This window comes from Battus philenor, unplaced genomic scaffold (assembly GCF_028537555.1).
Source record: "Battus philenor isolate CCGP_79_NKW_IND1 unplaced genomic scaffold, ilBatPhil1.0.hap1 SCAF_16, whole genome shotgun sequence".
NCBI lineage: Eukaryota > Metazoa > Arthropoda > Insecta > Lepidoptera > Papilionidae > Battus > Battus philenor.
This window is the reverse complement of record NW_027181678.1, coordinates 1,323,169-1,347,012: the sequence shown is the minus strand read 5'-3', so window position 1 is coordinate 1,347,012 and position 23,844 is coordinate 1,323,169. Positions and strand designations below refer to the sequence as shown.

At 31.9% G+C, this 23,844-nt stretch overlaps 1 protein-coding gene across 1 annotated transcript in view; it reads right to left on the bottom strand.

Annotated features, from left to right (window-relative positions):
- LOC137919414 (protein embryonic gonad-like) overlaps nt 1–23,150 on the bottom strand; it is a 158,436-nt gene extending 135,286 nt beyond the window's left edge. The window contains exon 1 of the mRNA XM_068762485.1: nt 22,862–23,150. The gene's annotated coding sequence lies outside the window, so the exon portion shown is untranslated. The remainder of the gene's footprint in view (nt 1–22,861) is intronic.
- Nucleotides 23,151–23,844: the final 694 nt, after the last annotated feature.

The window sequence follows — 23,844 nt, the reverse complement described above, 5'->3', positions numbered from 1 at the left end:
TCTCAGTCTTCGCTGAACAGTTCAGAAACTAATTAAGAGTTGCTTAATTGTTTTTAACAAAGAGAGCTCAAGCTTAGCTACAGAATTGCGGTAGGTTTTTCTGTCTAAGTCATAAGCGATTCGCTGCAATCACATTTAATACGAATTCGTATCAATTTTTTTTTAAATATAAAGTCTAAACTATTGTAAAACTGTATACTTATATGACGTACGTGAGGCTTTACAATTAAGAAATAAATTGATGTAGTAAACACAAATTATATTTTTCAGCTAAAAGATGTCCACTACTGGGCATAGGCTGCCCAGTAGTGGACATCTTCCAACCTGTTCTTTTTTAAATCTATAAAGGGAGACTCATGTTCACTGGTATCCGTTGATTTTATTTATGAAATTATATTTTATAAATAAGCTTATGACTTAGACCAAACGTATGTCCATAATGTAAATGTATGACCAATAGGTCAAATCCGTTCCTTTCCCGTTTCATACTAAAGTACGATAAAACTTTAATCTAACGTGCAGTGTTGATAAACAGGGTATAAAGGGTATGGTGTCATGTTCACATTATTTTTATCGACTTTGCTATATGTATTCGATAACCTATATTTTGGGGGTTTCCCCTTTTTATTTACAATTAAAATTTAATTCTTCTTTTTTTTCCTCTAGAAGGCATAGGCCTTCCCAAAAATCGCAATGATGACCATTCATGCGCTGTACTATATCCATGATCTACCTAGTGGGGGATCTACCCACGCCGCGTCTACCGGGCTACCAAAAAAACTCTTTCAGATCTAACAGCCATCTGTTGAACATACGATTTGCCGCACACATCGACACTTCAGTGGAGCAGATTTTTCTGTGGATCTCCTAATTTTTGTTTAGATCTCGCACGCTGACCTCCAAGAATAGCCTTCTCTATTGCTACCTTAGTGACCTTGAGTATTCTCATAAAAAAATTATCATTAATGTATACATTTTTAAGGTCACATAATATTCCGATTTCAAATAAAAAAATGTTAAAAAATATTTTATATAGTTCCAAAAATATTTTATTTATTTATTTAAATACATTTTTTATCTGTACAAAATCCAAAGTTTTACACTTATTGTCTAGAGGTATTGCTTTACTAGCCAATGTAGTGAGAGATAAAGTGTTAAGATTTTTGATATTTATTTGTTATGAAATATATGTTAATTACCAATGCCACAGTCGCTAAATGAGCCATGCAAAGGACAATTTAGTCGGAAACATAAAACAATTTAGTCGGAAACAACAAACAGCAAAGTCAGAAGCAGCTAAACGAAATTACAGATCGTCGTCTTGCCTCCATAGTGATCGTTTATTCAATGCAATTGCGAATAATTTTCACGATCAAAAATAAGTTGAAACTTTGATCAATATATATATATATATATATATATGTGTGTGTGTGTGTGTGGCCAGGTCTTTGAGCGCGTAGAATAGGCAAACATATTATTTTTGATCCGAAAGATGAAACTTTTTAACTAAAAAAAACTCAGAATAAATTAATGTTAATTTTGCTGTTGGTAATTTTTTTAGAATTGTAATTTTTGTTTACATACCCAAAAGTCGAACACATTTACTCATTCATTTTACACTTTCCAACAGGTGAGATGGAAGACAAACGGTTATTCGATTACAACTATATAAAAAAGAATAAACAATAGGTAACGAAATTTCTTGAAAAAATTTCGGAATGTCATCGACGGTAGACGCAGTGTGGTATGTAGTCCACTAGGTGGACGGACCTCATAGTGAAGGTTTCGATAAGTTGCTGAGGTCTATGCATTACAGTGGGCATCTATCGACATAAAACAAAAAGAACCTTAGAAATTGCAAAAGATATATACTTCTTCTTTTTTGTTTATGTATTCCAATCACCTGTATAATTTTCAATGTGACATGACCAGATACCTGAAATTCGTAAAACAAAGCTACCGCTGTTTTATATTGATAACACTAATTTATTAATATTTAAACGAATAATTATGACAACGTAATGGTTCTAATAAAACAAAGATATGATTTATTCGTAGATTTCTTTTACTCCTAAGTTGTTTCAATAGTTCACTGCCTGCGGCTACGAACGTAATATATTAGGTAAATGGACCACCTTTGATTGTCAATTAATTTTGTAACTTGATGTTGTGTGGTGGTCTCTCTTCACGGTTAGATCTAGAATTAATTCACGAAGATGGATATAAACAAGTTGACGATAAATTTCCTTATGTTATTTAACGAATTTGGTTGATAATGACTTTGTTGATTTAGGTTTGTAGCTAGTGATATATATAACTGCGATCATATGTCATAGGACTTTCACAACTAAGATGATAGAGGTTTTTTTTTATCTCACTCTCCTATTTTAAATCTATGACAGGCACTTTTGTATCAAATAATTTTCAGTACATTTTACTATAAGCGTTCTCTTCTGTCGTCCTTCACATGTTCTTATATTCATCTTTTTTCATTATTTACATTGTATTGCATACTCTTTTCTTTTAATCAAGCTAAGAAAGGCTTGAAGCGGCCTATCTTGTAAGTGGAATACTTAGAACTTGCTTGCCTTAAAGCCTTTATTTACAATTAGATTAATATTAATCTGGGAATCCCCGAAGTTCAAGTAGCTACCTGCGTTCTACGAGGCTTTCCCACTGTATATTTATATATATATATATGCAGTGGTATATATATTTATATACATATATATATATATATATAGTTTCATCTTTCGGATCAAAAATAATATGTTTGCCTATTCTACGCGCTCAAAGACCTGGCCATAGTTATGCTAGCAACGCCACAGCTATTTACGCTATCTAATAAAAAATAAAACAAGTTATTACATTAGTCGCCTTATATATTATATCTTCAAAGAAATTTAAGATTGAGGAGTCTAGAATGTGTAGATGAAGATGTCGGAAGTACCAGAAGAAAAATTACTTACAAAACAACGACTAAGGATAGAGTGAGATAGAAGACGATCACGGAGAAAGTCAAAAATCATAAAGAAGTAGAATATATATTTAGTTTTAGTGAAAAAACCATATCCCGCTTACGCTTTCGCTTGTGTAATGGACGCACGCGAAAAATCTTGTCACTCCGGCGGGTTGTTCGAACAGGCATAGGTCGTCATAGAGGAACGCCCGGGTTTGCTATTTTACGAGCTTTCGTGGAAAGTAACATAGCGGTTTGTATAGAAACAACTTTATGACTGGACCTATTGCATTGTCAAGTTTCCCCGGCTTGTGCGAATTGCGGTGCAGTAAAACTCTTTGTGTTGAATTATTTTGTTTGCGCGCACATTGGTCGGATGCCACGAAAGCATGAAGTGAAACTGAGGAAAAATATACCTTCCCGGTGTACGTGTTTTACTTGGAACGGTACGTTGAATTGTTGCTTATGCAAGACTTGAGTTTTACTTAGTCATTCGCGGGAATTTATGATACCATGATTGACGAATAGATAAAGCATACATATATAAATATATAACGTTAAAGTATATTCAGTCATATATTATTATAACAATTCGTAAATTAATTTCAGTCTGGATTTTCATTTTTAATTTTTCTATCTTTTATTTAACAATTCCCAAAAGGCTAACTTAGTTATGTTTCTGTAATTATGACCACAGAACAGCTAGCTTAGCGTATATTACTTTGGAAGGTTGTCAACCGGATTATTGTAAATAAATAGGAGAGAAATATGAAATGGACTTCTTGTAGTTAAATTTAGAAAGACTAAATAATATAAAATATTTAAAACTAGTTTAATAGTCTATATTACTTAATAAGCTAACAATAAATGTAAAAAATTCTTGTTAAAAATACGAACTCTAACCAACGTATAAAAATTCAAATTAATTACATTTAGTTTCATAAACCAATTCCATTTGATCGTACGCGTTTCGTTTCAAACACTTGAAGGAATCAAAGTCAAATTTAATGAAGTGACCGCGTCCCGACCGCAACTTAATCACTTGTCTTTTTATAAAAACAAGTAATTTTTAATTGCTCTCAGTCAAATAAAAACTAAGTCAAGTTAGGCATAGTCTACACTAACTATTTTATTTATTTAACATAACATTGTAGAGTAATTTTTAATTTTGTAATAAGATAATTTTTAGTATATATTTACAATAAAATATGTAAGTATTATATGTATTTCTATACAAATTTATCTTAATAATAAAATATATACAAGGTGTCAAGTTTTAGGGGGACCGAAAAGTAATGTCGCTTTATTAAGTTAAATTCATACGATTACATTTTTAACGAGTTTTTATTTCTAATCAATAACATATTTACTTTTGTTATCAACAACCTTTTGCCATCTAGTATACAAATTTTCAATTCCGGAGCGGTAAAAATCATTCGGTCTTTCTGTTAAAATATGTCGACAAAAACGACATTACTTTCCGGTCCCCCTAATATAATATATTTCTTTAAAATTGAGTAATCGATGCAAATAGATGTATACATGTGAATATGTCCGCTTGTGTACTATATTTATTCTCCTGCTCTAACTCTATCTGTTCTTCTAAACCTGTCTTTATCACTCATACACATTCTCTCCTGTTTGTCTATGTGTCTGTTGTGTGTAAGCTATAAATCTATTCATCATCTAATTTTTGTCTTTCGTCTCTATCTATGTATCTGTACTCTATGTATGTATCTGTTGCGCATGCGCATGCACGTAAGTTAAAAGTTCACTTAACATTTCACACGAGAACTATTTTGGCAGTGCCGCGAACTTGTACCCATAGATCGTTACGTGCTGAGCAAGTAGGTGCGCATTCACATAACGTATCGCTAGTGTGTGCCTCACTCGTTCGTGTCAGGCGATGATCCGGGTCGTGCATACGTCACGATATCCGTCGACCCCTGACGGATCACGTCAGTGTCACGGCGCGTCACGGCGTGCGTCCGTGCGAGCGCTAGCACGCGAGAGATGCGCATGCGCCGCTCACGGAATTAGAGCACGTCGGCGTTAAGATGTTGAATGTAACATTCGAATATATCGATTGTTAAATCCTCGAATAAACATCCTATTGTTTCAAATAAAATATTCATCAGAGAATCTGAAATTAAAAATGCCGGCGCATTCTTTTTCGTTTATCTCCAAATTTTTTACCACACAGGCCGTTCGATTGTAGAATGATTTACTGAATATGAGACGTGATAAATCTCTACTTATTGTTAAGAAAATGGTTAAGAACCATTTACTAGACCTATGATTATTTATCCTTTTCATTTCTTTGTCTATCTATGTTTCTTGATTCTTTCTGAGGTATTAGGATCTAAGTCAGTTTGATGTTTTTATTTATTTCTATATCATATTTAGTTTGTGTATTATAATGTAATGTGTATTATACCTTATTTATTATAAGCATATATGCTATATACAACCTTCAAAAGGTCATCTGTTCTCTTTGGAAGACGTTATCCGTTACGTTTAGTCTATAGTCATGCAGAAACCAAAAGGTTCAGCGGCGATCTGTTGTACGCTCTCTATGACCCCTAATGCCTCTTCAACCTGGCTTACTACAATTCGATATTCATCGGCTAGTTTCGTTGGGATTACCGTTTTATTCATGAAAATATCGTGAACAAGATTGCTTATTGAGATTAAAAATAGATGACATGGAGGAATTTCAATTATTACACAGTAAAACACCTCGGAAATAATAAAACTGCGTGTATGAGACATTGACATATTATAGACAATATACGTATCATAAAACATATGTTTTATTAGACTTATTTATAGGTATAGGCAGAGGCTTCACAACCAGCGACTTCCCGGGGCCTTAGCTATGTTATTGGTCCACCGTGGGGGGCATGCCTGTCCAGTTCGTGGTCGCCACTCGAGAAACTTTTGGCGCCAATGGCCATTAGTTTTACAGGCAATGTTCCCCATTAACTGCTGCATGAGATGAGTAATTCTTCTAGCTATGATCTGTGATCTTGGTTCTTTTGCGGATCTCCTCATTTATGATTCGATGTAGCAGCAAAAGTCCAAGCATAACCCTCCTCATTTCCCCCTAAGTGACCTTGAGGCTTCTTATGAGGCCCGTCGTAAGTTACCACATCACAGTTTCATGTGTCATCACCGGCAGCGCACATTGGTCAAAGATTATTTTTTTTTATAATAAATATCGATCTCGTAGCTAAAGTCCAAGCAATACCCTCCTCATTTCCCTCTGAGTTACCTTGAAGCTTCTTATGAGGCCCGTTGTAAGTGACCACATCTTAGTTTCACGTGTCATCATCGGCAGCGCACATTGGTCAAAGATTAACGATAATTAACGATTAATTTGTAATAAATATTGAAACGTTTATAGGATGACTCTAGAATCATAGGTTGGGTAATAAACCAACGTATGACTCAATGTAGTAACACGTGCAAAATTAGATCACCTTCTCGGAAAAATGTCGCAAGCTACTTCAGTATAAGGTTGCATAAAAACTGCCAACATGTTTTATTTCTTTATTTTCCTGATTCTTTTCCTTCAAAATTTATATATCTTAGATGACACACTAATTTTATTTCTATAATTCAAATTGTGTTTCCTTTGACGAACTATTCAATTATATTACACGTGGTATAGTAATTTATGATATTTTTATAAACATATAATGTTATACATATATTTAAGTGTTTTATTTAATACATTAATAAAGTAATATTTTGTTCAACTCTGCACGGTTATATAACATAGTACCATATAAGAACATGGGTCGCGAGTTTGATTCCCGGAATACAGTTTTATATAATTGACAATTTGTGAATTAAATATGTTTTGCAACGTGCTCTCAGCCAACCCGCCTACAAAGCCTGGCAATTATGGTATATCACCCTATAGATATCTTTGAGGCGGCCTTAGCCTTGCAGGGGGCGTCCATGGGCTAAAACTGTGAATTTATCTGAAATATCAGGTAGTAAACTTAAAAGCTTATTAAATAAATATTTGTAAAAAAAACTATTATTTTGTTAAGATTTTTTTAAGTGGCAATAAAGCTTGGGAATAAATTACTAGCTACTACTACTCTATCGAAATCAAGACATTCTTTATTCAAAAGGCTTCTAAAAGTACTATCAAATCGTCATCTAACTTAAAATGTCGTTATTGTTGTTCCTACAGGATACTGCCATCGGCTCGGAAGGCAGTTTTGCTGAAAGCCGGCGAGAAACTCAACAGTTGCTCTTTACAAATATTGTTTTATAAAGACTGCTTGACAATAATTAGCTTCCTAAGTAAGCATCAACAATATTTAATTACACACACTAACATTAGTATAGTATTCTTGAAAAGAATTATATACTTTTATCATAAATATTTTTTTATGTCCGTTTGAAATCTCTCTATCTAAAATTGTTTGTGAAATTTTATTATACATACGTAACCCAAAGATTGTTTATTTAATATAATTACGAAAATGATAAAAAATACATTTTTTAGTTGACTCCTTTCAGAATTAGATGAATTTGAAACCTTTGTATTGTATCTGTAATTTTATTTCTAAATGGACTCCTGTGAATTTATTTTCTTATTTCGCAGATTATTATAAATAAATATATTTGAATATTTTAACAAATCAAATGAACTTTTTTATACCAAAATATCACAAAGGTTCTATTCTATAGAGCACCATAAAATCATGTATCGAATGATATGCCAATTTCCATCTTCAGTGCACTGATATCTAGATACGTCCTCTTGATTGAAATATTGGTAGACTCGTTGACGTCGTTTCAGCTTATAGATGCAAAAATATACCATAATCACCACGCTTGGCAGACAGGTTGGCGATCGCAGTGTGATAATATACGCAGAGAACGCTGTTGCCCATCTTCTAGAATCTTTTTACTCCAGTTGCAATCACATAAACCTAATGCACAAAGACTATATCTAAGGAAACAAAACGACTGGCGATCTTAAGGCTCAGTTCTCTGGCTCATCTTAATAAATTTACGAGATTACTTAATAACTGAAAATAAGTTTGGGCAAACGAAACATATAGCTGATGCGGCCTTAAGGTTGTATAGTAGTGACTATGAACTATTTTATCGGTAGACCCTACATGCAGTCCGATACCTACTAATCTAATTGGAAAACTAAGAGGGCGAAGTATGTCCAGCTTTGGACGTACTAAAGTTAAAACGATGATAATTACTTCCAGCACTTGGTCACCTAAATTTCTGTGACGCTTTAAATGTGTACTATCAAGCGATATTTGTCAATGTTATTATTAAAAACTTAGTTTAATTAAATACGTCGGTTTTTATCACGTTTTTTATAAGGTTACCGTTCTTGGGTTTATTAATTGAACTATGTGGAAAAACTTACCAAAGGCTGTTTATAAGTTTCCTTGATTAACAGACAGTCTCTGCGGGAAGCTTCGCCTTGTGTTATACAAAAAAGTTAATTTATGTTTTTATTAAATTTTAATAAGCATGAATGTTATAAATAACATGAATAAATATATATATATACATTTTATGATGAATATTTTAATGCAAAATAGGTACAGTTTTTTATCTGAGTATATGTAACATTAACATTTCAAGACGGTCACGATATGAAAGGTAGTAAGGTCACACATATTTCAAGCGTGGGATAAAAAGTACACTTGTTTAGGTAAGTAGTTTAGGTAGGTTAAATATACTTAAGCGATTATTCCTTATACAATATTTTCTTTTCAATACATAACCTCTAAATTTTTAAAGTTTTGGAGTAGAAACCGAACCTGAAAGCGTAAGTTGTGGCGTCCATCCAAAACTTGGAATTTTTCTCTTGTCCTATCTATCTTTGCTCTAGTTGCATTTTCATATTCCGATATTTCGAGGTAGATATACTTCTTAAATTAGTCATTAATAATGAAAATCTAAAAGAAAGTCCTACGTCGACAACCATCGACTGAAATCATGATGTTGACTATCAACTTCTTACTTTATTTAGAGTGACCACTAATGTAGGTCATAAAAGCCTGAAAATTGAACTCCCATATAATTGCATCATTTAACACTAAACTAAAATGTTCTAAATAAAACATTTGAGAAGAGTCGACATAAAATTTCGACGCATTTTATTTTATGTGAAATTCTTCGTATATATCCTTAATACAGTAGTTTTACCATATAATTTTCAAGCCTTATTATCACCTAAAAACTCTTTACTTCAACTTTAAAAGGTATGCAATTAATTTAATTAATTTTCCTATTTAAAATTAAAAATCAGACGTGTGTAATAAAATTACTAGTAAAAGACATCAACGCGTGAATGGTGATATTTATCGTTTTTACCATAAGTTACGGCCCTGATACGGATGCGTAAATTAGTTTTACTTAACCAAGTTTCTCTTAACTAATCATCTATTCCAGCTATAACTGTCGTCGCTTAATGATTTTGCGGTATGCTCACTCGAACTAGTCCAGAATATGTAAACTGTTCCCCTTTATAGAAGAGGCGCTATTGAACGGGTATGTGCGAAATGGAGTTCATCAAGACCCGATTGCAAGGCTTTATAAAGTAGAGTTTACACTAACTGGATTTTTATCATTTTAGTCCTTAATTTATTTGTTACGTATATAAATGACATGAATCCCATAGTACAAGCGAAATATACTTTGAAAATAAATTCTGTATGTAATATCCAAAGTGCTGTAAATATATAGGTATATAAACGTAGTTATTTTGCAAGAGATAAAATAATATTTTTGGGATATACATAATAATTTGATTTCTTTCAAATAAACAAGAAGTATTTAAAGAATTATCAATGATCATCCTTTTTTCTTGAGAAAATTACTAAAAAAACTGTAATTTTTTTTTAACAAAATGTGAAAGTAAAAATATGAGTATTTATTTTAGTTAAGAAACTTCACAGACATTATATCGAGTTTAATTTTTAAATTTGAAGGACATTAATAAAGATTCTTAATTAGAATAATGTCCTTGATATCTTAACGTAATAATTATGACGACCCCAGACTCTATTATTAGAGATTTTACGCCGAGAAATTACTGGCATGTCAAAATCCGATAACATCAATTCACATATTTTTCATTCTCTCTGTTTTTTTATATATCTTTCTCCTTTTATTCTTCACAATGTCTTTTTCACTCATTCATCACATTTTGATCTTCTTCCGCATATCTCTGTATTTCCCTAATTTACATTCCTTGTTAAATTTGGTTCTTACTGCTGCATATTTTTTCTCTTGTTTACTTTTTTAACAATTTTTAATTCACAAAATTTTATTCCAAATATTGATTTTTATTTATTTATTAAATTATATCGATAGTTGATTTGATATTTTATAACATTTTTTATTCTTGTTGTCTTACCCGACTTTTTATTCTAGTCCTTATTTTTTTTTTCTAGCGATGGTCTACCACACCACTTCTTTACAGAACTTTAGGAGTATGGAGCGGCATTTTTCGCCACCCATGAAAAAGAGTCGTCTGTTTCACTTTCCTACATATTTTCACCTCGAGATCTAGCTATGCTTTATTCGGGATTTCTGTACGCGATACAATCAGAAACTGAGAAGATAAGAAAGTGATCAAAAAATTTTAACAGATTGGCTTGCTCTACTTAAAGTGAATAGGCTACATAGTGTCTAAAACCTATAACCAATAATTAATTTTAATATATCGTAATTCCATTTTTGAAAAATTTGATTTTTGGATAAGGTAAATCATATATTAAATGATATATACAAATACCCTTGCAAAATTTATGCAATTATTATGAATCATCCTGTATATTTTGCAACTTTATAACTAATATCATTTATTATTTTGAAAATTTAATTAAAATTATATAAAATGCATTGCCGTACAAAAGTCTATCCATCAACGACGCGTATGTAAAATAGTTTTAAACGAAACTGTACAAGGAAAGGATCGTGCCCGTGTTTGCTTGGAAGCCTATTTATGTCATCATAATGCTCGCGGTCTGTTTAAAACCTGACTGAGACCCGTTGCCTTCGGTTGGTAATTAACGTCATTTATTAAACCATTCTATACGTATTCGTGTATAAAAACCTTATTTATTATTGTGGTACAATGTTATTTTTTACACATGAATGAACGTTATACACAATAATATAGTAAAAAATTGATTTAACATATACGTAGAAGTATATAACGTAAATGATTTCAATGCTATGGATTAGGGCGGAATTAAGTTAGGTAGACCATTCAGGAGTGAGGATATGGACGAATAAAAGTAACCCAGTTCGTTCCAAATGGATAGCTGAGGTCCATTTTTAGGGGCCCTTAAAGCATGTCACTTCATGGAACATTCATCGAAGCAATTTAAGCTCAGCGGTTTCACAATCCAGAATAATAGTGAAGCCCTAGAGGAGCCTCCGAGTTTTACTACCTTAAAAGAGGTCTCAATCTATAGCAGTGTTTCCCAAGTTGAGATCCACGATTCACAGGGAGGAAATTTAATTGTAAAGACAAACAATTCGAAAATGGACTCAACGCTAGTTTAACCATTTTGCTTTAAAATAAAAATTATGTATCTTAAACAAGAGGCCAATAGATGGCCAAGGTCCCTTTGTAAGGACCATTAAAGCTTGTCACTTCATGAAGCATTCACCATAGCAATTTAAACTCGGTGGTCTCCGAATCTGGTAGAAGAGTACTACATACGTAGTAGCCAGAGCGTGGGTCCCTCAGAAGCCTTCCAGCTTCACGACCTTAAAAGAGATCTCAATCTATACCAGTCTTTCCCAACGTAAGACCTGCGCTCAACAGGGAGGCAGTTTGATTGTTAAGAGAGGCAACGTATTGCCCTAAACTCAACACTAGTTTAAACCTTTTGCTTAAGTATAAAAGTTATGTATCTTAGATACGTGGACGTAACTTGGCACAATAAAGGGTGGAAAACACTGGCTATTTGGACAGCAAAAAAAAAAGGAAAAATAGTGATCGTCATTATCTAATTTGATTTAAAAAATCCTTATCTTATTTATTAATTCATGTCAAATATACCAAGAAACGTCTAATGGAAACCTGATCGTTCGATATAATAAAGACATTAAATTTTGTTAAGCAAACAATTTATTATCGACCTATTCTTCTTATTTTTTTGATTTAGAACCATCGGTTCTCAGATTTCAACTAATAAATCTTTTTTTTAGAATAATCAAATACATTACGTTACGAATTCACAGTTCACACCTTTAAAAAATTCCTTTCACGACTTTAAGTTCCACCGCATGCGTGTGTAGAAGCAATAAAAGTGCAGAAATATGTTATTAAAATGCATACTAATATATAATTAACGATATATCATTTGCTACTATTATTTACGTCAAGCATACATTGCTGTCTTTCTTGATTTTTTCATATTTTTATCTTAAATATAATCATCGATGGTTCGGTCATTTTAAAATGTCACCTATTTGTCTTCATTATTACATAGTTCGACAAAAAGTCAGTAATCAATAGTAGCCTATTGGTAGAGGATTAAGAATTACAATCGTATTTTTAAAAAATAATTAAGACAGACTTATTAGGAAAATAAGTTTCTTTTTACTACTTATTCTAATCATAAAATACTTGAGCAGTGGTGGATCAGCGGTATAAGCTTTCGATCGCAGGTCGTGTGTTCAATTCCCGGGATACAATCTTATATATAATTCACACTTTGTAAATTAGTTATATGGTATTGCCACAACTCACAGACAAGTTTCCAAATGGGCAGCTTCGTCCTCTGGGTACTATAATACCACACTAAAATCGCCAACCCGCTACCTGTTTTGCGATTATGGTATATCTCCCCATTGAAATCGTTGAGGGAGTTTTACGGATTTATACTGATTGTCCTTTGATATTTAAAGCTCTGTGTCATTAATAGAGACAGAACTTTGAAAGAGCATAACTTAGAAATATTTATAAAAGCTAAAGTCGAAGGCTGTTCTCAGACAAGATAACCAGAAAAGATGTTATTAACCATGTAGTTTTTCCGGTGTTTATATAAAAGGTGACTGCATATAGGTGTAAAAGATTTAAAGGGGTGAATTAATAATTTATTTACTGATAAGTATATGTAGTGATATGGTAGACCCTATTCAAAAATAAATAATGTTATAATATTAATGTAAGAAAGGCAGTTTTCAAAATTCGGATTACTGATTATAAAAGTTAGTTCAATGCTATATGTGAGTGCACAGTTTATATTGTAGAACATATTTCACAGTGTTCGTTTTATACAGGGTGATTGCAAATTAGTGTAAACGATTTTATACTTTGAGCTTAATAATTATTTATACCATCCTTTCTTTTATATCTTTTATAATTAGTTTGATTAATTACAGTGATCTTTCATACACCTTATGAGAATAACATAAGAATAACTATTAATATAGATTCTTCTTCAACCATCGTTCCTTAAGAGTAAATATTTAGTATGTTTGCGCTAATATATTGAACTTACATCCTATTTTAATTTTTAAAACATTTATAAGGGTTAATCTCTGATATATTAAATATATAATCCAATATGTACATCAACGGATCATAAACGAAATATCTAATCCACAATTCAAGTATCAAAATAGATAAGTCCGGCATGGTATACCGTTGTGTTCAGATAAATATTTTTGTGTATCAAATGTACCTCGTCTCGCGTCTCGACCCCCAGACCTCTCACTAAAAGCAAAAGTAACTCCGCAACATCCCAACGACCGACGATACGGTGCTTATATTGAATATGTTTAGATTGAACGCTTCGGAATCTCCACTTATATGAATCTTTAGATAAGTCACTACTTAAACTTAATGTTAGACCTTTCAATATTACAAACAAGTTTAATAATAATAATAACATAATTAGAGTGTACATATAAAATGATCTGAAAGTATTAAAATATTTAGATAAAAATTTAGATCTAAAACTTTCATATCTTCATACTTTCATATCATATCATATCTATGTTAAGACTCAAGTTTCTAAAAAGCTTTAATTTATAAAAAAATTACAAACCTAATACTAGACTAGTAATAGTAGTTTCAGCTCAAATGTCCCCTATAAGAATAAAAATAAATAAAATTTACCTAGCCACCTTAGAGTAAGAAGATGATGGAAGAAAGGCGAGGAAAGAAAGAAGGTATGAAAGAGCAAAACGAAAGATATTGTGAAGGACAAAAGTAAAGAATGAAAGATATTGTGACTGAAATAAAGAAAAGACTGAAAAAAAATTATTGAACTATGAAGTCCCTGATCTCAAAAAGTTAGGGGCACGAGAGGCCCACAATAACGGGGGCTATATAAAAAAATGTCCCCTATAAGCATCCTCCAAATATGTCTAGAGGGAGATATATTATAACCGCCACGCTTGGCAGGCGAGTTGGCAATCGCAGTGTGGTATTATAGTACGCAAAGGAAAGAAACTAACACAAGAAAATATAAAGCTTAACTCGTTGGTTAGTTGTATTGTAGTGTAGTATGCATTTACTCGGTGATAAAATGTAGATAAAAAAATACGACGGCTGTTATTTCAAATCATATATTATAAGGAGTTTTATTCAAAATATATTTATTCTATTCGAAACGCAGAAACTGTCAGACATATGCGTTTACACGTGACTGTTTCTTTATATGATGCGCGAATAAAAATTTAAACTGTTATTACTATGTTTATTCAACTCTTTATCGTTCATCGGATCTAGAATAATATTTTCCTTCAATAATTTTACTCGTTATTGTAAAAATATTCAGGTGTAAACGCATCTTTAGTTTCTTTTTGCTGTCGATTACGACAAAAATCTGTGTCTTTGACATTAAATAAACAGTTATATTAAGTCTTGTGAAGGAGAAATTTTATTACGTAGTTGGATTTTCAAAAAATTTCGACAGTGTCATTTTATATGAATAATAGTTTAGATTGTAGTAATAATGAAAATTTTCACAGTCTTTTTTTTGGGAAAAATAACTTTTTCACACCGCGAATATGTTACGACAACCACGAGGCCGTGGTCTCCGTACGCTGGTCTAATCAGGTCTAAACCAAGCTCGATATTTGCCGAAGCAATACACATGGACGAAGACCAGCACAGATGGGAAACATGGTAAACGATAATCGTTCCAAAAAGAGTCACTATCCACAGTAGTGAGAAATAAAAAACAAGGAGTAAAAAGACAGTTCCAGCATAAATTCTAACTTGAGGCAGGCTTGTCCCCAAGTTGATACATTCAAACCTAGTGGTCATGCAACAGTCAGATGAAATGGAGCTGTCGACCTACAAAGGTAAATGGTTAGACAATTAAAAGCGAAGAGGTGAAAACGCCATCACTTGTCTCCGCAGTCGACCGCAGGCGCACCCCGTTGTAAAAACCTTACACGCATTGACTTTCTACTTTGTTCTGTTTGGTTGCGTACAATTCATAAGCTGAAGCGGGTTATGAATATATATTTTTAATCAAATTTTTCTTGAATATGGTTTATATGCTGTTATTGTTTGGACAAGGTGCAGCTATTTCTAAATATTTATAACACTGCTAATTATTTTTTTTCAAAATTTTTGTTTAAACTTATCACGAAGACATATTTGATACATAGAACGAAAAATTTTGATTTTCTATTTTGGTTTTTTAAATTCGTAAAAGTGTGTCCATATTAATAGACACTTATTATAACCTTTTCTATAAATCACTATTCTAGAAAGTCAACTAATAATGCAGACAGACAACCTTGTTAGGGTCCTCCGAAGGCTTCGGATGTAGGTTGGTTCTTACCAGGCCTACTAGGAATCAGTGGGTGGGGCCTATAATTAATTTAATGTAATTAACTATAATCATATTTTTTCAAAGTATCTTTAACGTAAATCTAATTATTAAACACATTCTAATTTTAAAAAATCCTGTACTACCTCATATGAGTTAAAATTTTATTACCGGTTTAGTAAATTTATTCAGTGTAATGAGAAAAGTATTTGTTTCGTTAAAAAGTAATATAAGCAGAAAAATATTTTGCGCTGCTTCGATTTCTTTAAATAAATTTAACTTTTAAAATTATAAAAAATATTCCAAATTCTTGAATTTTTGTTTTACTTGTAGTACGTGTATTATATACCATTGTCAATATTCGCAAATAACGTATATATGCTTAGTGAGGAATTTGGTATGTAATTATCATCATTGTATTGATTACAGGCGTAAGATCTGCAATGTTCGACATTGGACTTTCAAAAAGATATCCAATAAGACCGTAACAAATTCACGCGTTTCCACCATATAGGTGGACGCCCTTTGCTGCGTTTTTCGGCGCGTGCTCCTCAATTTATAACCTTAAAGCCTATTACAGAACACAAACATTCGTTACGATAAACAGTGCTCATATACAGAAGAAATGCATGTGTCTTGAACTATATTGAACTGTTAAAAAAAATATAAATATTTTAAAATCGCTACAGCCTATCACTTAAGTCGAACCGCAGTATTATGTAATTTCTATGCGGTATTTGAAACCTCTTTGTGAGTGTTGTTTAAAATCGTATTTACAGGTTTTGGAATTGTCTTTTAACATAAGCTGTAGTAATAAAAGTTTGCAATTTTCTTTCTTGTTAGGACAGTTAAACGATTGCATGTTTCATGTTAAATACCGTGAAATATTTCACATTTCATTGTTAATTGCATTTCGTAAACCTAACAAATGATAATCAAATTCCGACGTTAAATTCCGTTTACTTATTTAGATCTAAATTCCTCAGATGAACAAGCGAAGGTGTCTCGGCATATCATTTTTTTTTAAATAATGTAAATCTTCATATATTTAATGAACAATGAAATAGCATAAAGTGGAACACATAATTCTTAATGTGTACTTCAATCTTTGTGGTCATTTACGTGCGATAACCATTTTTTTTTTAATTTTGATGTCCCGTTTTTGGGGCCTTACGTTCATCTCTTATCATGGGAGGATAGGGTTTTTAATTGCATAACAATTTTCATATGATTTTAGTTAATTTACTTTATCATTGTTCTTTCTTCTCAGCGCCTTTCATTATTTTTCTCAAATATCCTTTACAACATCCCTTTTTATAATTCCTTCCATACATCGCCTCACTTCCTTCTGCTTCCCTCTAGAGTTCTACAATTTTTAGTTTATTATTTTTATCATTTGTTTAATAATTTATTTATTCTTAATTCTTATTAACTTTTTAATATCTATATCACATTTAATTTTCTTTTCTAATATCACAACTATTTTATCACTTATACTTTATTATTTTTATTGTTCTTGATGTTGTGTAAATTTTATTTCGTTTTTCCAGAAGTTCAAAAAGGTCAGGTGACACACCAGTGAGGTGATGTTCTACTCTTCTATTTTCTCTATCAATCGGGTCTGGTATTCTATGTAGTAACTATTTGCGTAAAAACCTTTTTTATTTTTTTTAAATGTAACAATGACTCTATCATGGCACAGTCTTCTGGTTCCGATATCTCTTATAGCTGTAGGTGAACTATACTAGCTTACATAATATTAACTTATACTAATGAAAAAGAAGCCTTTTGAAAATAATATGAAAGCCTATTGTAAAAATGTATACATTTCTCTATAGTAGAGTCGTAGTTAAAATGCGTTTGCTTCTGGTACTTATGTATGTTGTATATAATTACTATACATTTTCGTACAAGTGTTGAAAAGCAATAGTCAATATTTTAACTAGTTTTTCATTATATATTTATTTGTATTTTTAACAATTATAGCTATATATTTTAATAATTATGAACATATACACGCTCCATCTATTAGGGGGAATGGAAAGTAATGTCGTTTTTGTCGACATATTTTACAGAAAAAACGATTGATATCGCTCCGGTATTCAAAATTTCTATACTAGATGGCAAAAAGTAGTTGATAATGAAGGTGAATATATTGTTGATTGTAAATAAAAACTTGTTAAAATGTAGTCGTGTGAATTTAACTTAAGAATGACACATTACTTTCCGGTGTTACTAATGTATCAGTATCGCGGGGTTGTCCAGGTTGTATAACTTACACTACACCTCACTTATTAGACTACACACCTGCACGAATAAAGTCGTCCTTCGTGCTTACCGCCTTCGATGTAACTATACACAGTTTCAAACACATCAAATGTATGCTATGTCAGTATTATCTGTACTATATGAATAATATACCGTATGATATACATGCATGTAATTCAAAAACTTACAACTAAATTTAAATATCGATATTGTTGTAGTTATCTATTGTAGACTTGCGATTGTAGGTCACGGGTTTTATTCTCGATACACAATATCTCACACTGTGCATTAATTATATAAGATTGTCACAACTCATAAATATAGCAGATGCCTTTGCGTAGCATACCGCACTGCGATAATCTGCCTATCAAACGTGATGACTATAATAAATCATATAGATATATTTTGGAAAGGCCTATGCCTTACAGTGGGCATCCATAGGCGGAAAAACTCCGTAGTTTACAAAGAAAGAAAATATAAAAACAATAACCGAAGATAGCGATCGTTATGAACAAAAGCAAATCGAACAAAAGAAAAGCAAAAAGTTCGTTTTGATCCTAATTTGTATCCACTTGTATCTAGAAACCTTAACAATGCGAATCTGGTTAAAAAATTAAAGAAAAACTACGTGCTTTAAGGTTATATTCAGGCTTTGATATCTTTCTAAACTCAAGTCTATCTAATATTCCTCTCTTGCATACTTACACAATGACATAGTCATCTCGATTGATTGATTTATTGATTCGCTTTGAAAAAGTTCCATTGTGTGAGTAAGCTTATTGGATGTTACTTCCGGTGACATGAGCTTTTGCCTCTCATCTGTACGTTCAAACATTCACGGTTAACATTTGAGTTTTTATATTATTATTTCTAATATGTACCTGTGCTAAAGGAGAATTATAGATATCAATGAGCGGCGACCTGTTCTCCATTTTAAACTACGAGTTGTTGAAGCCCCACATTTTCCTTCAACTCCTATTAGATAATTTTAACTAACTTCCTTTCTCATCATTTGTCTTTCTGAATGTACTTCATTCTTTACTCTAATTTCCTTAACAGTGTCTTATATTCTTATGTCTTATTACTTTCATTATTTTTGCTCTTTTTATTTATTTATTCTTTATTGCTTATCATTGTTTTTCCTATTACCTTTTTTCAGAACTCCAAAAAGGTCTGGCTACATTCCTCTTTACATACCAGTGAGGCAATGTACTTCTCTTCTGTTCTGTCTGCTAACAGAAACTGGTTTTGTGTGTAGCACAATAACTTTTTAAATCTAATAATGGTAATATAAAATTGTTACAGTAGTGTATAAAGTATTAAACATGAAGCAAATCAGAGGTATGTATGAGATATAATAAAATATTTAATAAGGTTTTATCACGTTTCACGTAACAGGCAGTGGACGTTAGATGCGTCGTAAATTACCGTTTTTACGATATATTTTATTATTTTCGTACAATGTAAAAAAAACTGTTATAATTTGTCAAATCGTTGTGGATCGTGCTACATAACCTGCTATAACGTCTTGTCAGTTTCGTAAAGAGGTGATTTGAATCTAAAATTATGTCAACTATAAAAGTTTTAACTGACCAGAAAAAAACAATATTTACATACGCTTTTGTTTTTATAAACACGGCATTAATATATGTATTAATCCTTATCATAATTATTACGTTGTGTAGACACGATATTAAAATGTACCAAAAAGTCGGATTAATATTCATATTTCACTAGTTAATTTTATCTCAAAATATATATATCAGATATATATATCTAAAATTCCTTGCTGCGGGAGACTCCATTGATTTAATGTATTATTAATCAAACAAAGGATAATTGAGCTAAATTTATTTCTTCTTTTTTTCAACCGATGGACGGCCATTGCAACGATGACAATGGAGTGGTATATTTAATGGAATCAGGCGTTACCTCGCGGAAGTCCATCCTAAGTAAGAAAAGGACCAATATTTAGCCACTTCCGCACATGCAGTGGTAGTCGTGCAATGAAATGCACCGCCCGCCAGCCCGCTGATAAATGCGTATGCGGCAAACAATGCGAATCACACAACCGCCACCACCAAATTACTCAACACGTGTTTCACCCCTCCACGGGGCATCTTCAGGAGTTATGTTACATCGATTAGTGCCAAACACAGAGTGTAAGTGTAAAGTAAGTAGTAAAGTGTATGGAGTGGTACTCGGGGCGTACTGGCACCACGTCTATCAGCTGGTCGCCACTCTAGAACCTTTCTGCCCCGACAGCTCGGTCGCACAAAAACCGTTACCGACGTAGCGAGAAAAATTACTCGTTTCAAGTGGCAGTTGGTGGGTCAATGCCTCGTGGAAGTAAAATATGTGATCTTAACGCATTCTACTTATTAATGACGACTTTTGGATAATTTCAAAAGTAGAAATCTACGTGAATAGAGACAGTTGTAAAATCATTTTAAAAAATTAGAGTTGATTTTAATAAAGATATAATAATGAATTTTAATTATGTATATACTATATTATTATATTTATAACATAAGTCTCATAGTTTGTTTTGACTTCTTTGTACAAATGGTAAAATGTCATTAATAATTCGTAACTACAAATAGAAATATAATTGTTACAACTACATATAGAATAAATATGTACTCGAATTTGACAATTGAAAAACTATACCATGCCTGCGTTTAAGCAATCTTTTGATATGAATTATAAAAGAATCGATTTAAACTGAGCGGTGGTTGCTCGGCAGTAAGGACAGAGACTTGATATCTTAGGGATTCGATTCTTGAGAGACAATCTTATACAAATCACACTTTATGCATTAATTATATAAGATTGTAATAACAAACATGTTTCTAGAGAATTGGCAGCGGCGTTCTCTTATTATAAAAAACTGCGAATTGATATATCCACCATCGATATCTTTGAAGGAAGCCTATATCTTTGAATATATATAGGCTGAGAAAAATTAAACAAATATAGATATAAATACAAGCTTTTTATACCTTCAAAAGGCTTTAAAAATAATAACTGTTTTGTCTGCAAAAGTGCACAGTAATGTAATACACCGTATTGTAATATATCTAAATTATTTTATAATTACTTTATTAATTTCATTAAAAAAAAAACTACTAAAAAAGCACACATTATAAAAATCTATGTGACGAAAAACTTTAAAGTTAATTCGTCTGCTATTATTATTAGTATATTGTAAATTTGATCGCTCGTAAGAATTTGTTTTGGGCTGTTTTGTGATCAAAACGCGTTTGAAATCCTATAACAAATATATTTGAAGTATTTCGTTTAATTTAATTTACAATAGTGTTCACAGCGAATGATCCAAAAAGGTTAATGATATATTTTTTATTCCAACCAATATTATGTATTAAATTTAAATCACTAAGAAACTATAGAAATAGTTTCAAATTAAAAATAATGAGGTACCATTTTTAAAATTTCATATATATAACATTTTTTCGTAAAAATGCCGCGATTCATGTCAACATAATTTACCATAGATATTATATATATATATATATATATATTTATATATATATATATATATATGGAATAGAATTAGGTTTAAAATGCTTAAAGATTTGAATGCATAGCTTATTATCTGTCAATTTTATTTAAGATACACCTTGCTAAAACTCAATAATTTAAAAAATAATCAATGGCGTAATGATGTATATATATGTATACATTTCTGTCTGCTAAAGTTAATTATTATTTACTATCTGTCCTTGCATAATTTGTACTATCAGGTGTTAATAGGCTGTCGCATTGTTATAAAAAAAAATGTAACATATTTCAGAGTGATCATATTGTACCGTATGATTGCTGAAAAAAGCTACGCAACCAGCCATTTAAAATTTTTATACGTGCAAACGAATTAGAGCTTATATAAAATCATCTATTTTTCTATATTTAAGCTTTATTAATATTCAATAGGGTTATTCGTAGTCCGCCAACGCAAAATAAAACATACCTGACTAATACATTTTACTTTGCAATATACATGTTCTAATAATCAATCATAGATTTGTCTGTGACATCTTTCGCAAGTTGATAACTCTAACAATAATTGTATATTTACGGGAGAACTTTTACAAAAGCTCAGACTTATACAGGGTGTTTTTAAATAGATTTAAAAACTTTAAAGCAGTAAATGTGTATATGTGGTAAGCATATATATGGTATAACACACCAAAACAGAATGTTTTCATATATAATAAATAAAAAAGGTTTTATTGTGAGAAATGGCGTTTTCAAAATTCGAATCACTTCATGTTTAAGTTATTTAATGTTATAAGTTAGATATAAGCTATTGGCATATCGTATTCAATAAAAAATATATTTCAAAGTGTCACTTTATATGCAGTGATTGTAAATAGATTTAAAACTTTTATATGTACAAATTTATAGGCTTCCTATCTATAACTAATTACTTAATGTAAATGATAAGGTTCGTTTATTATTAAATTTCAAATAAAACCTATTTGGCTTACCCACTCTATCGTGTGAAGTGATAAGACAACGACAGTTATAAATATCTATGACCTTTATCGATATGTCGAATAAAATAAATAAAAAAATGACATTCCTTTAACATATTTTTTTTAATATATAAAATCGTATACTTATTACCGTATCTTACTGTACAATTATTAATAATGTCAAGTTTATGTTGCAAAAAAATTTGTTTTTCTTTTTATAGTTTTTAATTCACTTTTTTTAAAGGTTTATTAATTTGTAAAAAAAAATATTGCGCATGGTATGTATAATGAGATCAAGAGTTTTAACAAAAAGAGATAAGAGTACTTACTTTAATAAAAGTTCAGTCTTGCGGCTCGGTGCGAAATTTTTCGAAAATATGTTTTTCGCAAAACAAATAAATGTTTTCCACTAAACTTTTACGTGCATTTATCCATGGTTTCTATGTTACACTGTTATTCAATCACTTTTACCACTATACTATACTTGTCTTGGTATTGTGAAAATATTTCGAATTTTTTTGCAAAAACCCGATGCGAATTCAAAAACCGAACGCGCGCGACCGTGCGTACGCGCAACGCGAATCGCGCGGTTCCTTTTTCAAACCGTCCCCGAGGCTCACTCGGATGTGGCCCGTGTGTGACTGTACACTCATCTTGCACCTCACGATCACCGAAGAAGACACGTCTCGCGTCCTGCTCGAACGTATGCGCCCCACCTATTGCTGTCTCATTCGCTCTTATTATCAGAGGTTAAGCCATGCTCATCTGTCAGTCGGCATGCGGACACCGGGTGGGAAGGTCGCGTCCGATGTACCGTTACTTTCTCTATCCGCTGTCCGACCATAAAACGTACCGTATGGCTCGCCGCTATTTTGTCCTCGGTAATATATTTGTTTGGGTCCCTCGCAGGTGCCTCTCGCTTCTTTATTGATGACTTCGTATTTTATATTATTATTTTAACAAGGCCCCGATGTCGTACGACATACATAAAAATTCAAATTTATTATTGTTGGATTTTTTAAAAATTTAAATGTACCGTAAGTGGGTCAAAGTTCGAATTCATTATGAATACAGTCGCGTACATAAGGCGTTAAATTGAAATAAATCACCTTAAGAAACTAGATCGCGTTGCGCCGAAAAATGAGGAACGGGCGAAATATTTTATCTCCGACCAATCCGGTGCCCGCGAAATGACACGAACGCTAGATCATTCGTTTAGATGATCGAGGTGCGCGCGCGCTGCGTCTGTCGTGATTGGCGTGTCTTTTACAGGCCCCGCCTGTACCGTTACAGGGGGGCATTGACTGCTCTT